The 22,359-nt window shown below is 44.6% G+C and overlaps 1 protein-coding gene across 3 annotated transcripts in view; it reads right to left on the reverse strand.

Annotated features, from left to right (window-relative positions):
• Positions 1-22,359, reverse strand: part of LOC107185337 (DNA N6-methyl adenine demethylase-like) — a 169,440-nt gene that overhangs the window by 140,569 nt on the left and 6,512 nt on the right. Inside the window, exon 1 of one of the 3 annotated variants that reach the window (XM_015572999.1) lies at positions 5,062-5,252. The exons of the other annotated variants lie outside the window; for them this stretch is intronic. The gene's annotated coding sequence lies outside the window, so the exon portion shown is untranslated. Of the gene's footprint in view, positions 1-5,061; positions 5,253-22,359 lie in introns of those variants that run through there. 3 annotated transcript variants of the gene reach the window in all.

The following is a 22,359-nucleotide window of genomic DNA, read 5'->3' on the forward strand; positions in this document are numbered from 1 at the left end:
ACGCTTTTACGGCACTGCGTGCATACACCGGTGCCTGGCCAGAACAGCCCAGACAACCGCCGCACTAGAGTGTGCACTGATTCGCGCGCACACGAGGGAACGTACAAGAGCGACGAGTATAGTGCACGTATATAACTGCTCCGTTCGCACGCACGCACACACACGAAGGGACCCACTCGTCAAGCGGACCACAGCTGGTGCGCGCTCCCCGAACGCCGTTGCCCGTATGTACAGGGTGTCCGACGTAATTATTGCTTGGAAAGTTTTTCTCGTTGGGTGACGAAGAAAAGCTTGAACGGTTGGAGAACAACGAAACTGTAGTGTACAGTGAATCCACGATGAGTGTTCGAAGGCTCCTCGACACTGAACATTAAATATTTCATAAACTAATGGCCATTTGCGGTTGGAACAAATATCATTTGCTTCAGAATTCTAAGCTCTATCACTGTGCTAAGCCTCATTAAAATGTCGGCGTTACACCTGGGAACCTCCTCTTGTTAGTTCCGAGGAGCCTTCGAACGTTTATCGAGAATTTACTGTAGTCGTTTTGGAGGCGTTCTGTACGCGATGAGTTATTGCTTAACTGGTTTATGGATGAACAAAGCTGAAGTACCGTGATATTAGGACACCTAATATCTGTGTATGAAGAAATTGAAGGTTTTCAAAAAGATTTTCTTGTTTACATTCCGCGATTATTACTTCGTAGTAGCGTTATTCATTGAGCTTTATACAGTAATGTCTCGATGAATGCGACGTACTCGGGTCCGCTTCGGAGCATTCGCGACAAGACAGGAAGGTTTTCAGCCATTCAATTTTTTTTTCCTTTTTTTGGCCGAAACCGAGCTTAGCTTCTGTTTACTCTATTTTGACTGGTGTGAATAACGCTGTTGCTCGTGTCGCATTCATCGAGGAATCACAGTATAATCCCACGCCGAAAGGATCAATACCAGAAAACTTTCCCTCCACACTCCAGTATTCCACACCAACTATAAATCCCCAAAGGGACGAACCTACAGGAACATCAGCAAGTCTGCTCAGAAACATCTTGTCCCACTCGTTAAGAAGATTCACCCCCTGTTCCACGCGTCGTAATTACCGTGCCACCCAGTACACGCGACGACGGCACTGTATATATGCACACGCACGCACGTGCGCGGGCACGGAGGCTCGCGGCAGTGTTGCGCATGCGTGCACGCACTTTCACGAGATATACCGCAAGTACGCGCGCGTTCTGTGACGACGGACGACGAACGTTACGCGGCGGCGGTTGTACTCCGAGCGGCCGATCACACGCGAGGAGGCCCCGCTCGAAAAAAGAAAGACATACAACGTGTGTAACGTCTACGATCGCACACAAGGGGAACGAAGAACGGTGGCCGTAGACAGAGATGGGAAAATTCATTGTCTAGATAAAGAGTTCTAAAGCATCGAATAAAAATTTTTTTTTCAATTTTTTCGCCATTTTTAATTCAATGACAATTTACTGGAGAAAGGGTTTCTAGGTTTGCATATACAGGGTGGGCCGGAAGTCATAGTACAACCGAGCAGGGGGTGATTCAACGTTAAAAAAGAAGAAAATATTTTGGTATAACATTTCCTTTTTTCAGCTTTTGTTTTTAAAGTATTGGAGAAGTACGTCATCCGACATCGAAGTCCTAAACGCGGAAATTCCAATTTCTACCATAAAATAATACTCCTTCTTCAATGAGTAGACTCTTGGCAAACAATTATTTAACCTCGGTTAACTGTTTAAAGATCAGGACGAAGCTCTTAGATACTTCTGTTTATCACTATGTATTATTCGAATAAAATTCCGCCCAACTCTGGTCATAGAAGTATCCGATGTGTGTCCAAGCGGTGCAAGACACGCGCGTACATGTATCGCCAAAACCGTCGCGGCCGGTCAAAGCAGTGGTCTGCGTGTGTTGCGAGGTGCGTAACGGTCCCCGCGCCGGCGAGGTGGTGGAGACCGATGGTGGGGGTAAGGGGGGCGGGCGCACTGTTAAACCCACCCACACACAACCGCGCATGATATCGGAAATGATATAAAATTGCGTCGAGCGCGCCGCTGATATTTAAATTGGTTCGCTAAACCACGGATTAATGCGCGCAACGACGTCCGACCCACGGCCCACGCAACGGCGGCAGCAGCGCGGGACTTCGAAAAAGGGCCGCACCGGAATGGAACAAGGAAGAGAAAGAAAAGAAAGAAAAACGAGCAGAAAGGGCATACACACACGCCGCTGGGCCCGATCGGAGCGGATCGTTGAAAACACATTCGCATCGATACCTGTTCTCTCCCTGGCGCGTTGGACAGGTGTTTCTCGGCCGGCCTGCCGAGTACATTCGGTTTCTTTATCGGCAACATCCGAAACGCTAACTCTATGCAACTACCTCACTTGTATTACACCTTCTCCCCTTTTTTTCAGCGTCTTATGGATGAAACGAAGGAATGAGTGTGTACTTCCTCTGGGGCCCACGAATTTTTATAACAGATAACACGATTCCTCGAAGTATGCGCGTATAAATTGGAGATGAAAATATTAGATCGATCGAAGAATAATATCTGGTCTATCGGCAGAAAATCGATTCTGTTCTTTATCCAGCCTAGTTTACATTTCATCTTCCGAAGTGCATGTTTATATGTAACCTGTATAACAACGATAAGCAAACTACAGCTCCAAAAGCTACTTTGCGGCTCCCGAGATAATTTCAAATTTTCCGAAATTTTTATACGAATTCTTCTATAGCACAGATTGTAAATATACTATGTTAAAATAATATTTTCTGGGTGGTTCTTGAAAATTTAAAAACGCCTAGAAAAGTATTATACGTGGCTCTTATCATCGAAGAACTTGCCCCACCCCTGCTATATAAGAATATCTTTCCAAGGTAGTATAATAAACGTTCGCTCCACTATCTCGCGACAGAAATACTATATGACGATATTTTATCAATGATCCTAAAAAATATGCTCATTCGCGACATTTATGACAGGTCCTGTCAACAGGTATAATAAGTTTTGAGTCCGGTGTATAATCGCACGAAGCCAGCAAGCCTCATTGTTGGATATATATATGTATACACAAAAAGTACTCCGTAAAGTTAATATTCACACACACGAACAACAATACCGCTTAAGCTGATTATCGCGTGAATTTGTTGCGAAACGAAGAAAAACACCGAGGCGGAATTAGGCGTAAATCGAACCACACACGCACAGCCCCCCCCCCGTAAAACCGGCGATTTCCGTTGCTCGTGTGGATCGTCGGACAAAAACATACACGCAGTCAAATAAATAATATTCGGTCTAATAGAGATTTTGTATCGCGAAAGCCACGGCTAACAATACACTTATCGAATGACCTGAGAGAGAAAAATACACGATAAAACAAAACGAGCAAGCTCGTTCTCTATTTCGTGTTTATGTACGCGTGCAAAACAAGCGATTCGTTTCTCGAACGTTCTGTGGGCCTCCGCCGTCGCCGCATTCGACGACAACGCACGGCCGTCGTTTTCGCGAGAACCCCGTTCGGTTCGTTGGAAACGATTCGCGGCCAACTTCGCTGGCAACCCTTTCGAGAGAGAAAGAGAGAGAGAAAAGACCAGCCTATGACCGAGAGAGGCGGCGACTAAATAAAGAGGGACAGAGAAAGAAGGCTAGAGAGAGAGAAAAAAGGAAAGAGTAAAAAGAGACGAATATCCCAAGGAACGGGTAAAAGGGATACTGTGCGTGCCCGTAAATCTCTTGGCGCCCGTTGTTCTCGCGGTCCACACGACGTTGGTTCCTTGTCCGTTCCCCGCGATACGTTCCGCCGTTCCCGTAGGCCGAAATTTGCCCCGCTCCCTCCCCACCTCCCCCGCCGCCTCGCGCGCGCGGCTCGCCGCCGCCGACACAAAAAACGAAGGAACACCCACAGGAAAGGGAACCGAGGGACATAAAAACAAAAAACAAAAAAACGAACGAAAGGAAGGAGACGGGAATAAAGCGAAAGAGAAAGGGCAATTGATCGCGTTCGCGACGACGGGGTACGATCGGGAATAAATAGACCACCGACGCGATTATTGTCCTTCGGCCGTTAGAATCGTATTGCAATTTCCAACCCGGAGTGTTTTCGATCGAATTCGAACGAGGAATAAAAAAGGATACTTTGTCGAGGATTTCGGTGAACTTTCTCGAGGGAAACGAACGTAGGGACACACACGTCCGTTGTATATACTGCTCGTGGATACCGATATTTTTCTCTCGAGCACGGAACAAAACTCAAACTGCCGTTAAAGGCGACCCTTAACGATCCCGAACTTGATCGCGTGTATACGCGTCGATTATTATCGCGTAAACTGCAAATTGTACGTTATTACCGGGGTCGTTAGTTTTTTTTCTCTCTCTCTTTCTCTCTCACTTTGCGCCCCTTGCAGAAGACGACGCGTGTATGTAACGTCAGATTGCTCGTGCTTTATCCTCGCGGCGGTACTGCTTCTCTCAAAAGGGAGAGGTGACCACACAATATCCTCCCACTTCCGATGGCACTTTGGGAGGGAGAAGGGCGAATTTCGGCGGGGAAACGACCGAAAATTTCGCCGGAGCGTGCCGCGCACCACGCGATAAACAATGCACCTTTTTTCTTTCTCTCGTCTTCGCAGAGATCGAGACACAACAAGAAGACGTTCGGAGCACCAACGAGTAGACGGGGGTGGATGATCGAGGGTTTTCGAGGAAGGGCAAACGGACAACAGTCTTTTTCACCACCGTCGGCGCAATCGGAGCACCTTTTTTTCCGAACTGCATTCGACGGACATGGTCACACACACAAACACACTCCGTAGTCGATAATGGTGTTTACCAAAGCGCGTCGTTTGTTCTAGCCGGCTGGCCAGGGGGGCTAGGTTAGGTTACCCCGCGAGTGATCAAAACGAAAAACAACCAAAAAATAAAAATAATAATGAAAGTAGATGTACAATACAAAACTGATACTTCAGTTGTGTTATTGTACACGTGTGAAACGTCGTGTATCCGAGCACGATTGTAGATTAGAGAGGTATAGAAAGAACGTTAAGAACCTGTTTCCCATACACTACGCGTGGCATCGACGAAGCGTCTGTGAGTCGAATCTCTCGAAAACACCGGGTATAATCTCGAGCAAAGGGGATGTGCACTTTGTTGGTACCGTCACTTGGCTCGTCTCACGAGACGACACAACGCGTTTTTGTCTGACGCACCACCGCGCGAGACTCGTGAAACATTCGCAGCACGATGCGTGCACGCCGTGCTCGAGGACACTACCGTGCATCGCCGCCGGCTAGCAGGAGGCGTTGACGGCAATGGTAGTGGTGGCAGCGGTGGTAGTGGTGCTGGTGGTGGTGGTGGCGGTTGCGACGGTGGTGGTGGTGATGGTGGAGGTGGTGGTGGTGCTGATGATGGTGGTGGTGGTAGTGGAGGAGGTGGTGGTGGTGAGATTGTGGTAGAGGTGGTGCCGATGGTGATGGCGTTGGCGATGATCAGGCGGACGCAGCAAGGAGGTTCAGGACGACGGAAACGTGTCGCCGGGTACAAACTTCCGCGTGCTCGTTTTTCAGGAAGAAAAGGATTCACCACACGTCAGCGCCACCGTGTACTATCTCGAATACATTCGAAGCACTGTTCAAACTGTTCGATCGCACGACACATATTCCTCGACACAACGTGCACATCTTTTACACGAGAGACATCCCCAAAACAGTGTCAACCAACAACAACGACGACGACGACGACTAGTCATTCGATGAGTGCATAGTTTTTACCAAATGGTTTTTCGTATATTATCCCAATCGGTACATATCGACGGGGAAACGTTTTACTGACTCTCGCGCACTTACCCTTCTCCTTCCCGGTTTCTTCGGTTGGACGAGCTGTCTATCCTTCTCTCTCTTTGACGCTCCGCGCACACACGTTTCAGCTCTGTCTATCTCTCTCTCTGTTTCCGCACGACGCCTCTCTTTCTACGGCGCTCTATACCGCTCTCTTTCTCTCCCGTTCTCCTGGTGGTCGGCCGAGCAATGGAGAAATGAGAAACACAGAATGGAGGAGGGACGGGAGAGAAGGACAGATTAGAGAAAGAAGGATAGAGAGGGAGAGCCGAACGAAAGCGAGAGTGATCCTCCGTGCGCGCGCGCGCGCTCTCTCTTTTTCTCCCTCTTGCCGCGCACACAAACACACACTCCACCACCCGTCCCTGGTCGGCCTGTCGTCGTCGTTTTGCCGTTGCCGTTTTGTCGTCGTCTCTCGTTATGTGTCGTTACCGTGGGCTGCTCTGCCACACACTACCGTTCCACGCACTTCAAGCTCTGCCCCCGGGCGTTACATTCCAAAATTTTCTTCCCCCTTCGAGATCCCGGTCGGTCACCGTCCGCGACGAAGGAGACGTAGTACACCGTTCATCCACGATCACCGGTATCGGCACCAACAAACCGACGAACTTCCGCGGTAACGACCGTATGACACTGACCCGACGACCGATCTCTCGACGAACCCCCGTGTCCTGTCCCGTCGTCGATTCACCACGAGCTTTCGCTCCGTTTCCCCACTGTTTCTCCGTTTCGTGTCACCACCGTACGTATACATATACTCCGCACAACCGCCTGTCCCCCCTCCCCGCCTCCTTATCGGAGACACCAACAAACCAAAGAGGGAACACGTGTGTAGAGTGGAAACAGGCTCTTATTGGTAACGTCTGCCTCCTCGTAACGCACCGTTCATACCTGCGCACCCCGGTGGTGGTCACCGGTATACTTTTTCTCGAAAGACAGGGAGAGAGAGAGAGAGATTCACGTTTTAGGAGCCCCGGCGTCGTCGTCCGCTCCGATATCCGTCTTTCCTAACCACGCACTCATATACACAAACGCTCCTTTTCTATCTCTCTCTCTCTCGTCAATTCACTCACTCGCTGAAGCTTTCTTTGGCCCCTTGTATTTTTTCTCTCTCTCTCTCTCTCTCTCTCTCTCGCGTCACTCTCTCGCTCACGCTCGAATACGACGACGTTTCACTCGATATCGTTGTGTGTATTACTATATGTATATATATATTGTTATCCCTCCGTTTCGCCGTTATATTACCGGTGGAACGAAGAAAACAGTGTTGTTGTTACACAACACACACGGCCAAGGCACACTGTCCCTCTCTCTCTCTGCCCGTGTTCCCGGCCGCGGGCTCGAGACGCATCAAAACACACTGTACCTTTGGTTCTCTCGGCGGACTGCCCCGTGGTGAGTGTGCTCGCCGCGCGGTGACTGTATACTCCAAGAGTATTCTTTGTCCGTCCGGAGTCGCAGCTGCCCGCGTTTCGGCCGTCGGTCGCGATTCGGTGATGTTCGGCAATACTCGGGTGTCATCCCGTTCGTCATGGCGGGAACCCAGGATACACCAGCCAGGACCCATCGGCCGGCGTGGAAAGGGAAAGGGAAAGGGGAACTCGAGCGTACGCTCGTGCACGTTTCTCTTTCCTTCGCGCTTACACACACACTCTCTCTCTTGCTCGCTCTCCCTTTCTCCTTTTCTGTCCCTCTCTTTCACTCGGCCAGGGAGAATAAACAAGAAAGAGAGAGAGGGCGATAGGGGAAGAAAAAGGAGAGCGAAAGAGGGAGAAGTAAGCGAGTTAGTTGACCGAATACAAGACGGAGTACGAAAGATTTCGATGCGTTTCTGGGGTGGGGGTAGATCGGGCGCGCACGAGCACACAGTGGTGGGGAGGGGGAGCGGTGAGATGGATCGGGTAGCGCGCAGGCGCGATACGACGGGTTGCAACCCCTCGCGCGATGCCCAAGCACAAGGGGATGCTGCGAACCTGCTTCGAACGAACGCAAAGCTTTTCGCCTTCCTCGTGATTCCTCTCCTTTTCAATGCTTCAGGGTTTCGCTCGCAACATTCTTTGCCTCCTTTGGCTTGCTTCGCGTTACGCAACCGTTGCTTTGACTAAGAAAAAATCCAGGAAAATGATATTTTCATAATCACGTGCCATTTGTTTTACGGTTCGTCGAATATTTTGGATTATCAAGAGCTTTATCGGACTCTATAATCTATATGTGGGTACTAAATATTTTTATTTTTAAACACCACATTGCATTTTTTCGATATCTTGTACAAAAATTTGTTTGTTTTTTTCATAAAATCAACAACGAATGGTCATTTCAAGACCAAACAGTCCTAAAAGTATTTCTTTCTCACGAACAATGTGTTTACTCATCATAAATAACGAACAGTAACCACAATAACCCCGATTTTTTAATGTTTTGACGTCATTCAAACAAGTTCCGTAACTGCCGGTCGTCAAGAAATTTTTCAAATATTGTCCCTAAAGTGATAAAGCAGGCGTCTACTGTAGCGGACAAAAATTCAGTTAACTTCTCGAATTCGATCGATTCGCATAACTTATCCAACAGTAATAAACATTCGGATTTCTAATATAGAAATTGTTCCGTCAACCATACAAACTCACGCGTGTAGTCCCTTTTTAGACTCCAATTCTCCGTTTCACTCGGAACTCACGAAGCTCATGCGACCGGAAAGGCAACTCTGTATCGGTAAATAAAATTGCTCTTTCGTTCGAATGTACCCGAAACGGTGTGTACTTTAAAAGCGTTTAACCATTCGATGTTGACCCACAGAAAGGACGTTCCGATCCCCGTGAGGGCCGGGAAACTGACGGATTCCTACACGCTCGAATCGACAATGCGGTCAGAAAGGACAAAACGTCACCCTGTCACCGTTGACGCTTCTCCGTTCACCTTTTTGGAATTCCGGCGGGTGTCACACGACAGACCTCGACCGCCCCAGGGGTTCGGAAGGGGTTGCGCACGCTGGAGGGGGGGGAGGGGGCGCCCCGAAAAGTCGTTGATATCGAATCCGAGGAGGCTCGTCGAAATAAATCGTTAGCGACAACGATGGGGGAAACGCACAGAGGAAGACGCTCGTATCTCGGCACGCTGATTGGTCGGTGAGAGTTTCTGGGGCCTTCGAAGGGGTGGCGGAGGAGGTAGAGGGGCAGAGCCACGTTTTACGAGTTTTTTTTTACGAGTTCCGGAAAAGAAACTCCGGCAGCCTCGCAAATTGAACTCTAATTCCACGGGAAACACACAACGATCTACCCCCGCTTACGTGAAACACCAGGCGTAACGGGAGCCGAGACCGCAGGATCAAGAACGATCCTGGGGGATATCTCGGGACATTGTGCCCCTGTGACTCCAGATACACGGGGCTGACTTTCAACTATTGGTGGTATCAATTCGAAGAGATGATTTCGAAGTAGATTCATTCGAAATGCTGATGGACTCCGAAGTTTTGAAGCATCGAGGATGAACTAGAAATTCGGATGTTCATCGAGGAATCATGAGACAATGCTCTGCTAAGTACCTCGTGTGGGTATACTCTATCTGGTGGAAAATAGTCACGTGTTTACTCAGATCGTACGGTGGAAGTAACGGTCACAGACTTCGCAGACATCTTTTGTCGTAATAATATATAAATTGCAGTCATATTATGCAAAAGAATTTTACCACTGAGATGGGTTTTAGAGGTCTGAAGCGATAAGCAAGAATTTCAAATATGGATGTCCATCGAGGTATCATAAGACACACCGATGATGAGGGTATCCTCTATCTGCTAGGAAGTGTAGTTAAATGTTTGTCCAAGGTACGGACGCAGAAGACCGCGGATACGGGCTGATGTGTGTGTGTTTTTTTTTCTTCGACAAATACCCCCGTAACTGGCAATGGGTGCGGGTACATTCAGGGATTTTTAAACGGCGCTCGTTTAAGACAGATGTCGTTTGACTCGAAACGATTCTTTTGTACGATGTCTTGGGATCTTGACGGTAACATGAAAACCATGTAAATAGATTTGCCAAAAAACACTCTATTTTTAGTACATCTGTGCGTGTGGTAAATTCCTTTTGTCCAAACGATCCACGGTTTCGTATCTTCGAAAATAATTTACACAGGTATGAATTTCTTTGTAAGTATAATATATCTGATTAAACAAAATAATATATAACATCTTCAATATACAACACAAATTTCTATTTGATCGTTTCTGTAAATCGGACATCAATTAGCGTAAAGGTTACACTCCATACCAAACAATTATAAACAAAGAATAATTTTTCAACATCTAAACCCCACAGAGATCGACAAGCTACATTTGGTCTAAAATCGAACCCCCCTTAAAGTGATTATAGCACAAGTAACAAGCCTAATTGACCCGTTTGTCCTTTCCAAAGGAAGGGGTTGAACACTTGTGCGGTTCCGCGTGAAGCTTCCCCGCGAACGAGTCTCTAAAAGGAAAGAAACGTGGCACAAGAAACGAAAGACAATCCTCCGGTACCAACGTACGATGAAACGGTTCTTCCCAAGGAAAAAGTGCTTGCGGTCGATTTTCCCATACGACCTTTCGGGGGATGAATTTAATCGGGATCACTTGGAGCGCACGCGGAACGTTCGACGGCAACCATCGTGCCGCGATTAACATTATAATACCCCGTATGCAGATGCATTAATTAATGCGGATTCTTTCTACGAAGGGTCGACGACACGGTCTCTTCAGCTTCTCGGCTGACAGGGAGGATGCACCGCCGCTCCCCGGGACCGAGGATCTCCCGTTTCTCAGAGCGCGCGCGTCAACGTCAACGCGCCATGCGTCGTCAGGCGTCGTCTACGAGCCCTATTGTACTCAGCCAGTGCTCGAATATGTTTTATCACCGCTATAAGGCTCTCCCCGATCGCTCTTACGTTCCATTCTCGCAGTTTTTTTCTTTCTCTTTCTCGGTCCCGCTGGTTCACGGAAAACGAATCTGTTCTATTTTCGATCTTGACGATGAACGGTGGTGTATCAGTCACTCGGTGGATGACGCAGAATTTACGGTGGCTTTGAAATTATTCATTTTACGCGGTCACATACGTTCGCAACTTTCATAAACTCGAATTTTTCTCACTCAAATCAAATGTTTAACGAATGTAAAACGAAAGGTTTACAGTATGCTGATGGAATGGCAGATTAATTAATAAAGATTGAATAGTATTTTTCGACTTTCTTAACTTTGAACGCGTTTTTCTCGAAACCATATTTTTTAAGCTTGCCCACATGATAACTTTGGCAATTTTCCACCGAAAACTTAGTTGTTTCATTTTCAATGATTACACAACAGTTCCCACACCACTGTCCGATGGAAAATTTTGTTTATTAATATCCATGAATATATGCGATAGAAAAGGTTCAAAAACGTTCAAGTACCACTTGAAACACACCTTAATACGCAGGTGAAACGCCATACAGTATCAAGATATAGTCTTCGTTGAATAAATTCCGAAGTATAGCATTGAAAACGCGCAATTACAGTGGAGTACGCAGTTAACGAATCCCAAAGTCGCCCGCAGCGCCGCCCAACGACAACCAGACAAGATGCATCGCCGAGTTATTTGGAGCAACATCGTCCTCGCGAAGGACGAGAATCGCGAGTTTCTGACGCGATGAAAAAGGAGGATTCATGCTGTTGTTATTTATATGTACGATCGACAGTAAAAAAGGACGAAGGATCGGCGAGTACATTCGGTTCCTGGCGCCGATCTCGCGAACTCCAAACAAGCAAAAAGAAAACCACAAGAGAAAAGGAGAAGAAAAACGATAGAAGAGGACGAGAAAGTCCTGGGGCTCGCGGTGTATATATTTCATAGCCGTGGCGGCGGCATCACGGAGAGCTTGGGCTTCACGTTCCGGCTATACGAAATTCGCCCGGAACAGATGCGACTCCGGGGCCGTACAATGATGTCGAAATAAATCAGTTTATCGAGACCAGGTAGGTGGGAACCTCTCGGTTGTGCCTATACACAGTGGCCTACGAAGGCATTGTGCCTGCGCGCTCGATCAGTGATTCTCAATCGTCGCGGAAGAGAAGACGACCGGCCCAACGCCGGATTAAGAGGGGGTAAAGTAGTCCCAGGGCCTACTTTCAGGGAGGCCCCGATCTGAACCTTCTGTTTATGTCAAAAAATAATTGAATGAAATTTTGTTTACTGTTTCCCTTTTGAAATAATTAAAAATTGTACTAAATGTAGACATAAATCGGATGAAAGTTGTTAAAATATAACAACGCATTGTTCGATATAATCAAGCGTTCGTTAGGATTAAATGATGTTTAATTTTAGATTTATGTATTTTATTGTATGTCGCATTACAACAATTTTGTGCCCCTCCGCTTTTCAACCAAGGGGGCCCTCAAAGGTTTAATATCCCTGGGCCACAAGAAATCTTAATCCGGGCCTGGACCGGCCCAGTATGGGGAGAGGGGAGATCGTCTCTGTTGACACGTGTGACAAATGCATCGGGGCCACGTGTGTGCCTTTAACAGATTCGCTGGGAAAAACGGCAATTTTGCGAAATTGTTCAATGTTACAATGAGTGGTGGACGTCGTGATGCCTTTCGGCGTCATAGATTGTTTTACGATTTTTTTTCGAAACATCAAATTTTCTTCGTGACAGGTGAAGTGGCCTGTACTTATGAGCTATAGTATACCCTGAAATATTAATTGTGTTTAACGTCGGAGCAAATTTCTTGCATTTTTATTTTTAACCTTTTTCACGAAAGATGGAATTATTATAGAATTCTTGTTTCTATTTTTGGCTGACATTGATAACGAACAATACACCGATAGAGAATAATAATGCACGGAACAAATCTTCCATAAGCTAATAATAAGTTGATGCAACTTTTTTTTTAAGTTACCGTATTTGTCTTCGAACATTCGAGCTGCTAGAATTTACGTTTTGGATCACTGTGGCAAAATGGTTCCACGTGTGTCGTCGTGTAAAAATGATCGACAACGGCAAATAATCGTGACAAAATTGTCTCCGAAGAAACGGAATCGTACTAGAAGAGAAACCCTGAACGCCGCGGGACTGGTTCCCTGGTTCCCGTCTACCTGACATTTAGCTTTGACTGGTCCCGATATGTATTTGCCGTAGGACAAAATCCAACGGGAGAGAGATATTATCTGTCCCTTGGATTCTATCCAATGTATCGATCCGAAGGGCGGCAACGTGAAGTAAGCAGCTGCCGAGAGAGAGAGAGATAGAGCCGATCGCAAACTTCATTAAGATCGAGTATCATTTAATAAGTTCGAAAGCAGCACAATAAACCCGCTGCGTCGTCGACGGACGGCGAGAGATTTTCCCTCGAAATTTCACCGTTCGATAGCCGATATTAATTTCTCGAAAGTGGTGTCCACAGACCGCTGGGCTCTCAGTAGATTGCCACCGTGAACATCGGAGTCTCGGGAAGTGCCCTTCGTTGGAAAATAGTCACCAGGTTTATGGATGAATTCTTATAATTATTCCGTAGCAATGAAAAATTTGCGTTTGGTAGCATTTTGGGATTAAATAACGAAAACGTACACATTGATTTTAAATGAATGGAAATACAAAAATGGATACGGTGGAGCAGTAAAATTGGTGGTATTTTGAAAATATCTATGAAAATAACGACTTTCTAGAAATTGCAGCTAACGTAATTTCAAAATACCACCAATTTTATTGCTCCGTCGTATCCGTTTTTGAAAAACAATTATTAATTTCAACTTTACTTATGTAAAAAGCGAATGACTTTATAGAAATTTCGCAGTTTGTTTTCTGTTGAATAATATATTTTTTTTTTAAGTAAGTTTTATATTTATTTTTTATTACCGATGTGTACGCTTTCTTAATTAATCCCAAAATGCTGCAAAACACAAATTTTTCATTGGTATGGAATGATTATAAGAATTCACCAAAAAACATGTTGACTTTGTAGAAATTTCGGCCAGTGTAGTATTCCGTGAGTCCGTGATCCCCGGCCCGATGCAGCAGGAGCATTGAAATCTCCAGGGTCGAGTCGGAAACGGTTGGAATTTTCGACTGGATTGAAATTTTGGATCGATCAAGGCGAGACCAGAAATCTTTAGGTATGCTCTTTCTTCAGTAAAAAAATACGTAGAGCATACAATTTACCCGTTTGACCGCGAACAGAGCTTTTTCGTCCATTGTAACAAGAGATTCGAGGATAAAGATTTTTTAATTCTACCCGCTGCTTTAACACTGTTTTTGAACACTAAATACATATTTATTTTATATTGGGAAAAAAATATTTTTTTCGCAATATGAAATAAACATTGTATGTATATTCTTTTTAATATTGGATAAATATGTATTCAATATTTTGTGCTACTAGGGTTGTTTCCATGGAACTTTTATTATACAAATTCTAAAATATCTGTTCCACGAGCACACTTATTAAAGAACCTCCCAAGGGTACCCATTTCCTTCCATAAAAATTCCACAGGAACAGATATTTTCATAAACGAAACATCAATATATAAGTTCGAAGTGAATATTTTGAAAAACCAAAGATAACTGTTCATCCCCCGGTTTTTATATACTTTTTATTCGCCGTTGGAGATAAAAATAGATTGTTATCCGTCCGTCTCTGGACCGAGGAGACTTTCAACCCCCTGCGAAAATCTATTCGATCTTGCCGGGTCCTTAATTTTCGGTGCCGGGCGAAAGCTGTTTCGATTCTTGCGAGAGGCAGGGTCACGCGCGTCATTGGCCCGCGTGCCATGTGCTCGGGACAAATACACAGTGGCAAAAGCAGCTGCAACATCGTGACACGCGTCTATTGTCGGCGGGCCGTGGCTACGAGACACGAAAGATTCTTCCTTTTTTTTTCAGGGGGAGGGAAAATGCGAATGGCGAAATCGGGGAAAACGATGAAACGTCGTCTTCGTATTGTTGCGCAACCCTGCAACCATTTCTCTTGTGAGAAACCGTGTATGTATTCGAATTTCTTTCGAATTTCGTACTCTATCTATCGTCTGAAATAATCGAAAGTAATTCGAGAAGAGAATTATGTATACCCTCAAGAGCACACTTGGCTTTTGCTAGGGGAAAAATGGCGTAAGAGTAAGGGCCTGCTACCACTTGATAAATTTAATTCATGTACTAAAATAAATGTTAATTTGGCGTAAATTACAGAAACTTTCGAAACCAAGTGGTAGGAGGCCTTTTCCATACACCACTTTTTCCCTAAAGGAAGCCGAATTTGCTCGTCAATGTATACCCTCGCGAGCAACCACGGCTTCCGCTAGGGGAAAAGGTGATGTAAGGGACAGATCCCCTACCACTTGGTCTCGGAGTTATTGAAAATTATGCGAAATTAATATTTAGTTCAATAGTCGAAATATATGTATCAAGCAATAGGAGGCCCTAACCCCTACATTGCATTCCCTCCAGAGGAAGCCGAGTTTGCGCATAAAAAATTTTCTATTTCTCCAGTTGTTCGTACATTCTTATTCCATTTAAGTATTTTGAGTCAGTTAAACGGACAAAAAGTATAAACCGCCATATGGATCCCCAGTGAAATACGACACCAAACGCAGAAGCTATCTTAAATATCGATCTTTGAGTAGAAAAATATCGCTATTCGAGATATCGATGTTATATCGCCCATCGCTAGCTCGAATGTTAGGTAATCCAGACGGAATCCGCGTAGAACACGATGAAAAATGGCGACATGGTCGAATACGGTTGTTCCCGTCTAACCCTTCGTTGATTTTCCACCGCAAAGGGTGGTCAACGCCTCGTCCGCTAGGAAAGTAAAAAAGAGCATTTAACCCCCCCCCCCCTTTGCGATAGGGCACTGCGTTGGTAATTCAGGAGAGGCAGAACTACTCCAGTGAAGAGGGCACGCGCGCCAGTCAGGCTAGGCTACATATCCGTGGCGGAGCCCCCGATTCCCCCCGTTCGTCTATATAACACCTAAAGGCGACCCCTGGCACCCTCGCATCGGGGGCACTACGTGGACGAATTCATCTGACTTTTTCCACCGGCTACGACACACCCTCTTTCACCCCTTCGCGACTCGTGCGCAAGGTGCCACTGCCCGCGCACTCGAGCAACCACCGACCACTTTTGTCACCGTTTTGGGGCCCCGAATCTTCTCATTGTACCGGTTAATTCGATACAAGTCGCGAGTCAATTGACTTCGTGGCGAATTTAAATATACCAGGGTGTTTCTAACCGCGTACGATGTGTCTTTTTAATGTTATTGTCAGAGGGTGGGGTGGGATTTTATATCTAGATAGGGGAACACCTCTTGGATCGTAATTATGGAGTCGTTTTCTGTGCAGTGTGTTCCAGGAAAGTGTCGTCACGAAATTTCAAGGGTTTTCTTTAACCCCTTGCCTTATAACATCGAGTCAGAGTCGCGGTGACGATATCAGAATGGATTCAACAAACAGAAATATTATTCGTTGCTGCCCTTATATGTTCAAATTACCTTAGAAAAGTAAACAAATAAACGATTTTAATTTTAAAGGATAATCGAGGTCGAAGAATTTTCGATTCGCCAAAAATTAGATTTTGGATTTTCAACGCGTTCACACAATTCACGAATACTTGAAGCATAATAGACGATGGTTGGTGGAACGTTGTTCCAATGATTCTTTGTGGTTCCCCGAACAATTGCGAAGGCATTCCAGATTCATTCCCAGGCTCTCTAAGGAATACATTTTGAATCTCCGAGCGTTGCATTTCAGGTTACAATTAATGCTGGTCCACGGTATCAGGATCAATATTTTCTCATACTTAGGCCGGCTCATCGTTCATCAGAAACATCTGTCGTTCTCCATAGGTACGAGCCGCAGTGTGCGCGCGCGTATTTGTCTGTGTGTATACCTCGTCTGGCGAACCACTCGGACAACTTCTGTGCATTGTCCTACATACACTTCGATTGATATACTCCGTGCTCCTTCCGTTTTATCGCGATTTAAATCATCCCGATACGACCTTTAGCCAACGTAACTTCCTTCATACTTGGAATATTTCTTTGAAACGAAAATTTGTTAAAATCGAGGAAACTTAAAGATATGTCGACAAGGTTGCGACATACAGGGTGTCTCAGCTGACTTGATCAGCTCGAATAATAACTAAACGGTACACTTTATGAAAATTTGGAGGCGTAGTACTTAAATGGCATCAAGAGACACATCTTATAAGATACTTGTTTCTTTTTTTTTCGTGGATGTGGCATTTCAGAGATTTCAAGGTCACTTGGACTTTTTCGTAATATAAAAAAAGGCTAAATTCCTAAATATTCATTCATTTTACCCGTTTGAGCCAGGCTCTCCCCTAAATGCACGCCACTATGGGCAGGTATCCCAGCGAAAATTAGCCGTCTAGCCGGTTCTCCACGATTTTTTCCGAAGCTCTCTGTCTCTCCCTCCAATAAGAGGCCCGGTCTGTGTCAACAGCTGTTCGAAATTTTCTTCTCTGTCTTTTTACCCAAGGGTGTTTGATTTTTCCCGGTCTGATGCACCTTCCGTCCTCTGAAAGGGGGGACAGACGGGGCACGCGTCTCTTCCTGCAAAAACTGACCGATCGAAAAGAAGACTAATCTCTCCCACGTTTTTCCTCCAAATCCACCGTTTCCTGGCCTCGGAATCCGTGACATCTGGAAAGATCGTCTGCGTAGACCCCGGTCATTGGATCGTAGGATCATAGGATCATGGGACACGCCGTGTGCGTCCCCGTCCCCCCATAGGAGAGGGCGCAGATGCGAAGGAAGTTGCGTGTCCGTGAATTATTGCCGCGAGACTAACGCTGCCCATTTGGTGAACAGTTCCAGTTGCGACACTAGACTGTTTTAATTAGGGATGTAGGATTCCGATTTGATTCTTTAAAAGAAAACCGATTCTTTTGGGTAAACAATTGATACTTTGATTCGATTGGTTGCTGTTTGATTTTTCGAAGGATCGATTCATTATTTTGTGAATCGATTTTTCAGTAATTGACTGCATACCAGTTAATGACCATTATGCAAGAAATGTCAATTTAAATTTAAACATTATTAAATGTTTATAAATGGAGCGTTGTTGCACTTTTAATATTCCATATTTGTAGTTTAACGTATTAAGGAAACATTAATAAGTGGAATTCTTATTAAAAATATTTCAGAAATGAAGCAATCATTTACTGGGCTTTTGCATGTTTTGCACTTTATAAATAATTATTTAAGATTACGATAAGAATAAGTAATTATTTTTATAAAAATTTCAAGAAAATTTCGAGACACGACTTTAAGGGGTGAAACCACCCCTCAAACTTTCGATCCGAAATTTTTTTGTTATAAACAAATTATATTTTGGACAATTTGTTAGCACCATATTATTCTACATAAAAAACCGCAAACCCCGTCCATTAGAAGTTTTCATGTATCTCCTCTGGTTTTCAAGATAGTACTTTCGGGTCGAAACTTCGAGGGGTGGTTTCACCCCTTAAAATCACGTCTCAACCGATACAAAAAAATACGTATCTCTTATTTTTGACTGCTTAACAGGCATACGAAGTTTCATCAAAATCGGAAGTGGACACTTCCTTCTCTTGTAAGGGAGTTTCTTAACGCGACTATACAGTGATTCCTCGATGAATGCGACACGAACAACGTTTTTTTATGGATGACAAATTTTAGAATATTCCGAGAAATTTGGATATTTCTCGCGAAACTCAAAATGACAGCCATGAACAACGACGTTTTTCTTTGGATGACAATTTAAGAATATTCCGAGAAATTTTGAATTCTCTCGCGAAACTCAAAATGACGGCCACGAACAGGAGTGCACGCTTCGCTCGAGTGATGGTGACTTTCAGCACACCCGTGTACTTGTGTTTGTTTACGGGGGCGGAATAACAGTGACGCGTGTTGATCGGCCGATATATTGATTTAACAGAAACGTAATTGCGAGGGGGGAGGGTTGGGAACGACCAGGAAACGGTCGTGTCTTGGCGGAATTTGCGTAAGTTTGAGTTTCTAACCTCCGCTACTAGAAGCTTGTTGTTTATGAAATCTCGAAAATTCATCTTTGTTAACCTACAACCGTGATGAAATCATTTACGAACATTTTGAATGATCGAGTTGAATTTCAAGCCTACATGGAGATATTTCAAATTTATATTATACGGTGATATTCAATTTATATCAAATTTTATAAAGAGATTCTAGCGTATCATCCCATTGCTTGCAAGAGGGTTAACGTGAAACTGTTTCAATTCGAGATACCTGCGATGTAACTAAGTAAATTAATAGGAAAATCTAGAGGTATACATTTGGAAGGTGAACACGCTTTGTCACCATTTGAAAACATTACTATTCATTTAATAATATTGTATAGACATGGATTTCACCCGTATGAATTAAATTAAATTAAATTCAATATTATAAAAGTTCGTATACGAGAACGAAATTATGACCATACTGTCATGGATACAACTTTAGCTACAGGACGATCGTAATTGTAATTCTGTAGAAAATAAAATAATTACGTTATTTTATAATGTAAAATGGTTCGCCTTCAGGAAGATGATTTTTATAAACGACACTTTCTTGGCCTGAAGATGTTTATGTCAGACCCGAAGAAATCACTTCGTCTTCGGTAGAATCATTCCAATTCCTCGCGATTTCGCGGGAAGCCATGCAGTTGAATTTAAACGGTGCATACATTGGCCCAGTAAATCCCGCATGGGGTTGAAATCGACACAAGACTTTCCACCTCTGTTCACTCCCCTGCCCATTCCCGTGAGATATAGATATTAACCTTTTGCGGTCCGATGAGCGTTTCCCGTTCGGGGGAAATCGGAATAAATTAAACCACGGAAACGTTTGTCATCGCGTAGCTGCATGGAAATTCTTTAAATGTCGATTCGTGAAAAACAAAACGAAAATCTCGATTTGTACGGATCAGAAATGAAACGAAACGATTTTCTGATGTATGCGAAAGAACGGAACTTCAGATGTCGGGAAATATTCGAGGATTCCGAGAGTTGAAAATGAAACGTTGAAACTATTCTGACCAACGATATATCTATTGTACATTTAATCATCCCTTGAGACTTTCATTGTAATCAATATTAATTCGAAACTTATTCGTGATCAAAAAAAAGATTGCAAGGTCAACGATAAAATTATTGAAATAGAAACGTTATAAAAATTTCTTTTTAACACGAGCCTTATGGAACTGTAGTTGATAATGAAAAATTAATCACTTCTTATTTAGATTTTTCTACGGAGATTAAATAAAACTAATAATTAAGATCAAAGTATGCAAACTTAGGTTTTGAAGCGTTTGATCGTATCATCAGTGCATGTCTGCTACATAAGCGGAAACGTCGTTTGTTTTCCTTAGGTTTGTTCGACTTACTTTCCAATTTTTTTATTTATGTTTTACTTAACGAATTCACCTTTCTTTTTTCCGATCGTAGCGTGCACGTTACTGCGGCAGTGCCACTTTTCTTGCATCAGTCATATAAAAAACATGTAGCTTGCACTTGGAAACAGTAAGAAAATAAACATTTTGTTTCTTCCACTTATTTGTCCATTCTTATTTCCATTGAAGTATTTATTCAATAAAATATTAATCATTCAAATTAAATTGGTACAATCGATAAAAAGTATAGAGCCACATAGAGCCCCAGCTGGATACGATATCAAACGCGGAAGCTAAAACAGCTCAGTAAAGCTGCGTCTACACAATACAACATAACATGTAATATATCAAAGTTATAAAACTGGTTCGAAAAACAGAAAGAAAAACATCATATAACGCGATGTTACATAACATTTTTCGTGTTACATAGCTAGTTATATATTATCGAATCGTTATACAAACATGTTACAGACTCGTCTGAAGTTGTTTCGCTACACAGTGTAGACGCAGCTTTCCATATACAACAGTTGTATAACGCTTTCTGGAACTAAGAAAGCAAAAAAAAAAAACAAAAAAAAGAAAGGGTGACAAAGGGTTAAGAATCATCCCTCCGGGTTCGAAAAGAAGAATCAAGCCGAGAGAGGAATGGTCCAGGGCGGAAAGTAGAGAGAGGCAAAAGTTACGGGGAGCATCTAGGCGAGAGCAAAAGAGTCGCCCAGCGCACACGTCATCCCCCAAGCGCTCTAGCCTCTTTTCCGTGCGTACGTGCGTGCGCTCGCGAGCGCTCACGTTCTGTTCCTCCTACCTCCCCCCGCCGTTCCCCTTCTTCATCCCGCCGTCAGGAGGTCCGTCGTCTCTACGCACTCGACTCGACGCACCGTCGAGCGGGAGTCTGCGATCAATGCGTGGGCACTGGCACCGGTCGTCATGGTAACGGTGCGCGCCACGCACAACGAACGGAACGATCCGCCTCGATCGTGCGTAAGTGCGTGGCTCGCCGCGTAGCCCCGACGACGGACGTCTGTGTATGCGTGTGTTCGTGCATGTATTGGTCCCTCCCCTCGCCCTGCCGTTGCGTGAGCAAGCCCCCGCCCCGCCCCCTACCCACCGCCCCTCTGTGAACTAGGTGTGTACGTGTGCGTGTGACGCGCGAATGCGCGCGAGTCCCGTAGGCAAAGGGCACGGGTCGCGTCGCGCTCCGCACTACTGGGTGAGGATCCAGAGGTTTTTTTTCTTCTGTTTTAGCAAATGCACGCGAGATTCGCCGAGGAGCTCTTTCACTCTACGGTAAGAGGAATTCCGAGATCTTTTCAGGGAAAGGAGAAAAATTGATGGAATGTAGAAGTTTTGGAAAAAAATTGAAATTGAAATTTCAGGTATGGATTCCTATGGTTTAATTTCTATTTCTTTTTCTTTTGGAATTGTGCCTGAGATTTGGAAATAAGTTCTCTGGTGAGAGGAATTCCGAGATCTTCTGAGTTCCACGAGAGAAATTGATGGAGTGTAGAGAAGTTTTACAAAAAAAATTGAAATTGAAATATCTAGATTCGGAGCTACGTTTAATTTTTTTTTTTTTTTGGAATTGTGCTTCGGATTTGTGAAGGAGTTCCCTGGTAAGAGAAATTCCGAGATCTTTTGAGTTCCAGGAGGAAAATTGATGCAATGTAGAAATTCTCACAAAATATTGAAATTGAAATTTGAGCTGCGTAACGAAGTTCTTCGTCGACAATGGTCGATCCTTCTCATCGGGGGATCTGAAAATCACAATTTATTTCATTCTTCCTGTTTTATCGACGTGGTATAATTTTATACGCGAGCTCACGGTTCCGCATGTTAAGAGCAGAAAAAAAAAAGATCCTCAGTTTTTCACACTAAGCCCCCGTCAGGATTGTAGGCGTACACGTGCCTAAGCACGGTCGTTCCGCGGGCGCAAGCGTGGGGGCCACACATACATGTACACACACGCATACACGCAGAGGGACAGAGAAAGGATCCTGCGAGGGACCACGATGAAAGTCGCATAGAACCGCGTGACTACGAGAGGCGGCCGAACGATCGATGCCCCGCAAACTTCGAGCCGGAGCGCGGCAACGAGCACGTGGC

Source organism: Dufourea novaeangliae, unplaced genomic scaffold (genome assembly GCF_001272555.1).
Source record: "Dufourea novaeangliae isolate 0120121106 unplaced genomic scaffold, ASM127255v1 scaffold60, whole genome shotgun sequence".
NCBI lineage: Eukaryota > Metazoa > Arthropoda > Insecta > Hymenoptera > Halictidae > Dufourea > Dufourea novaeangliae.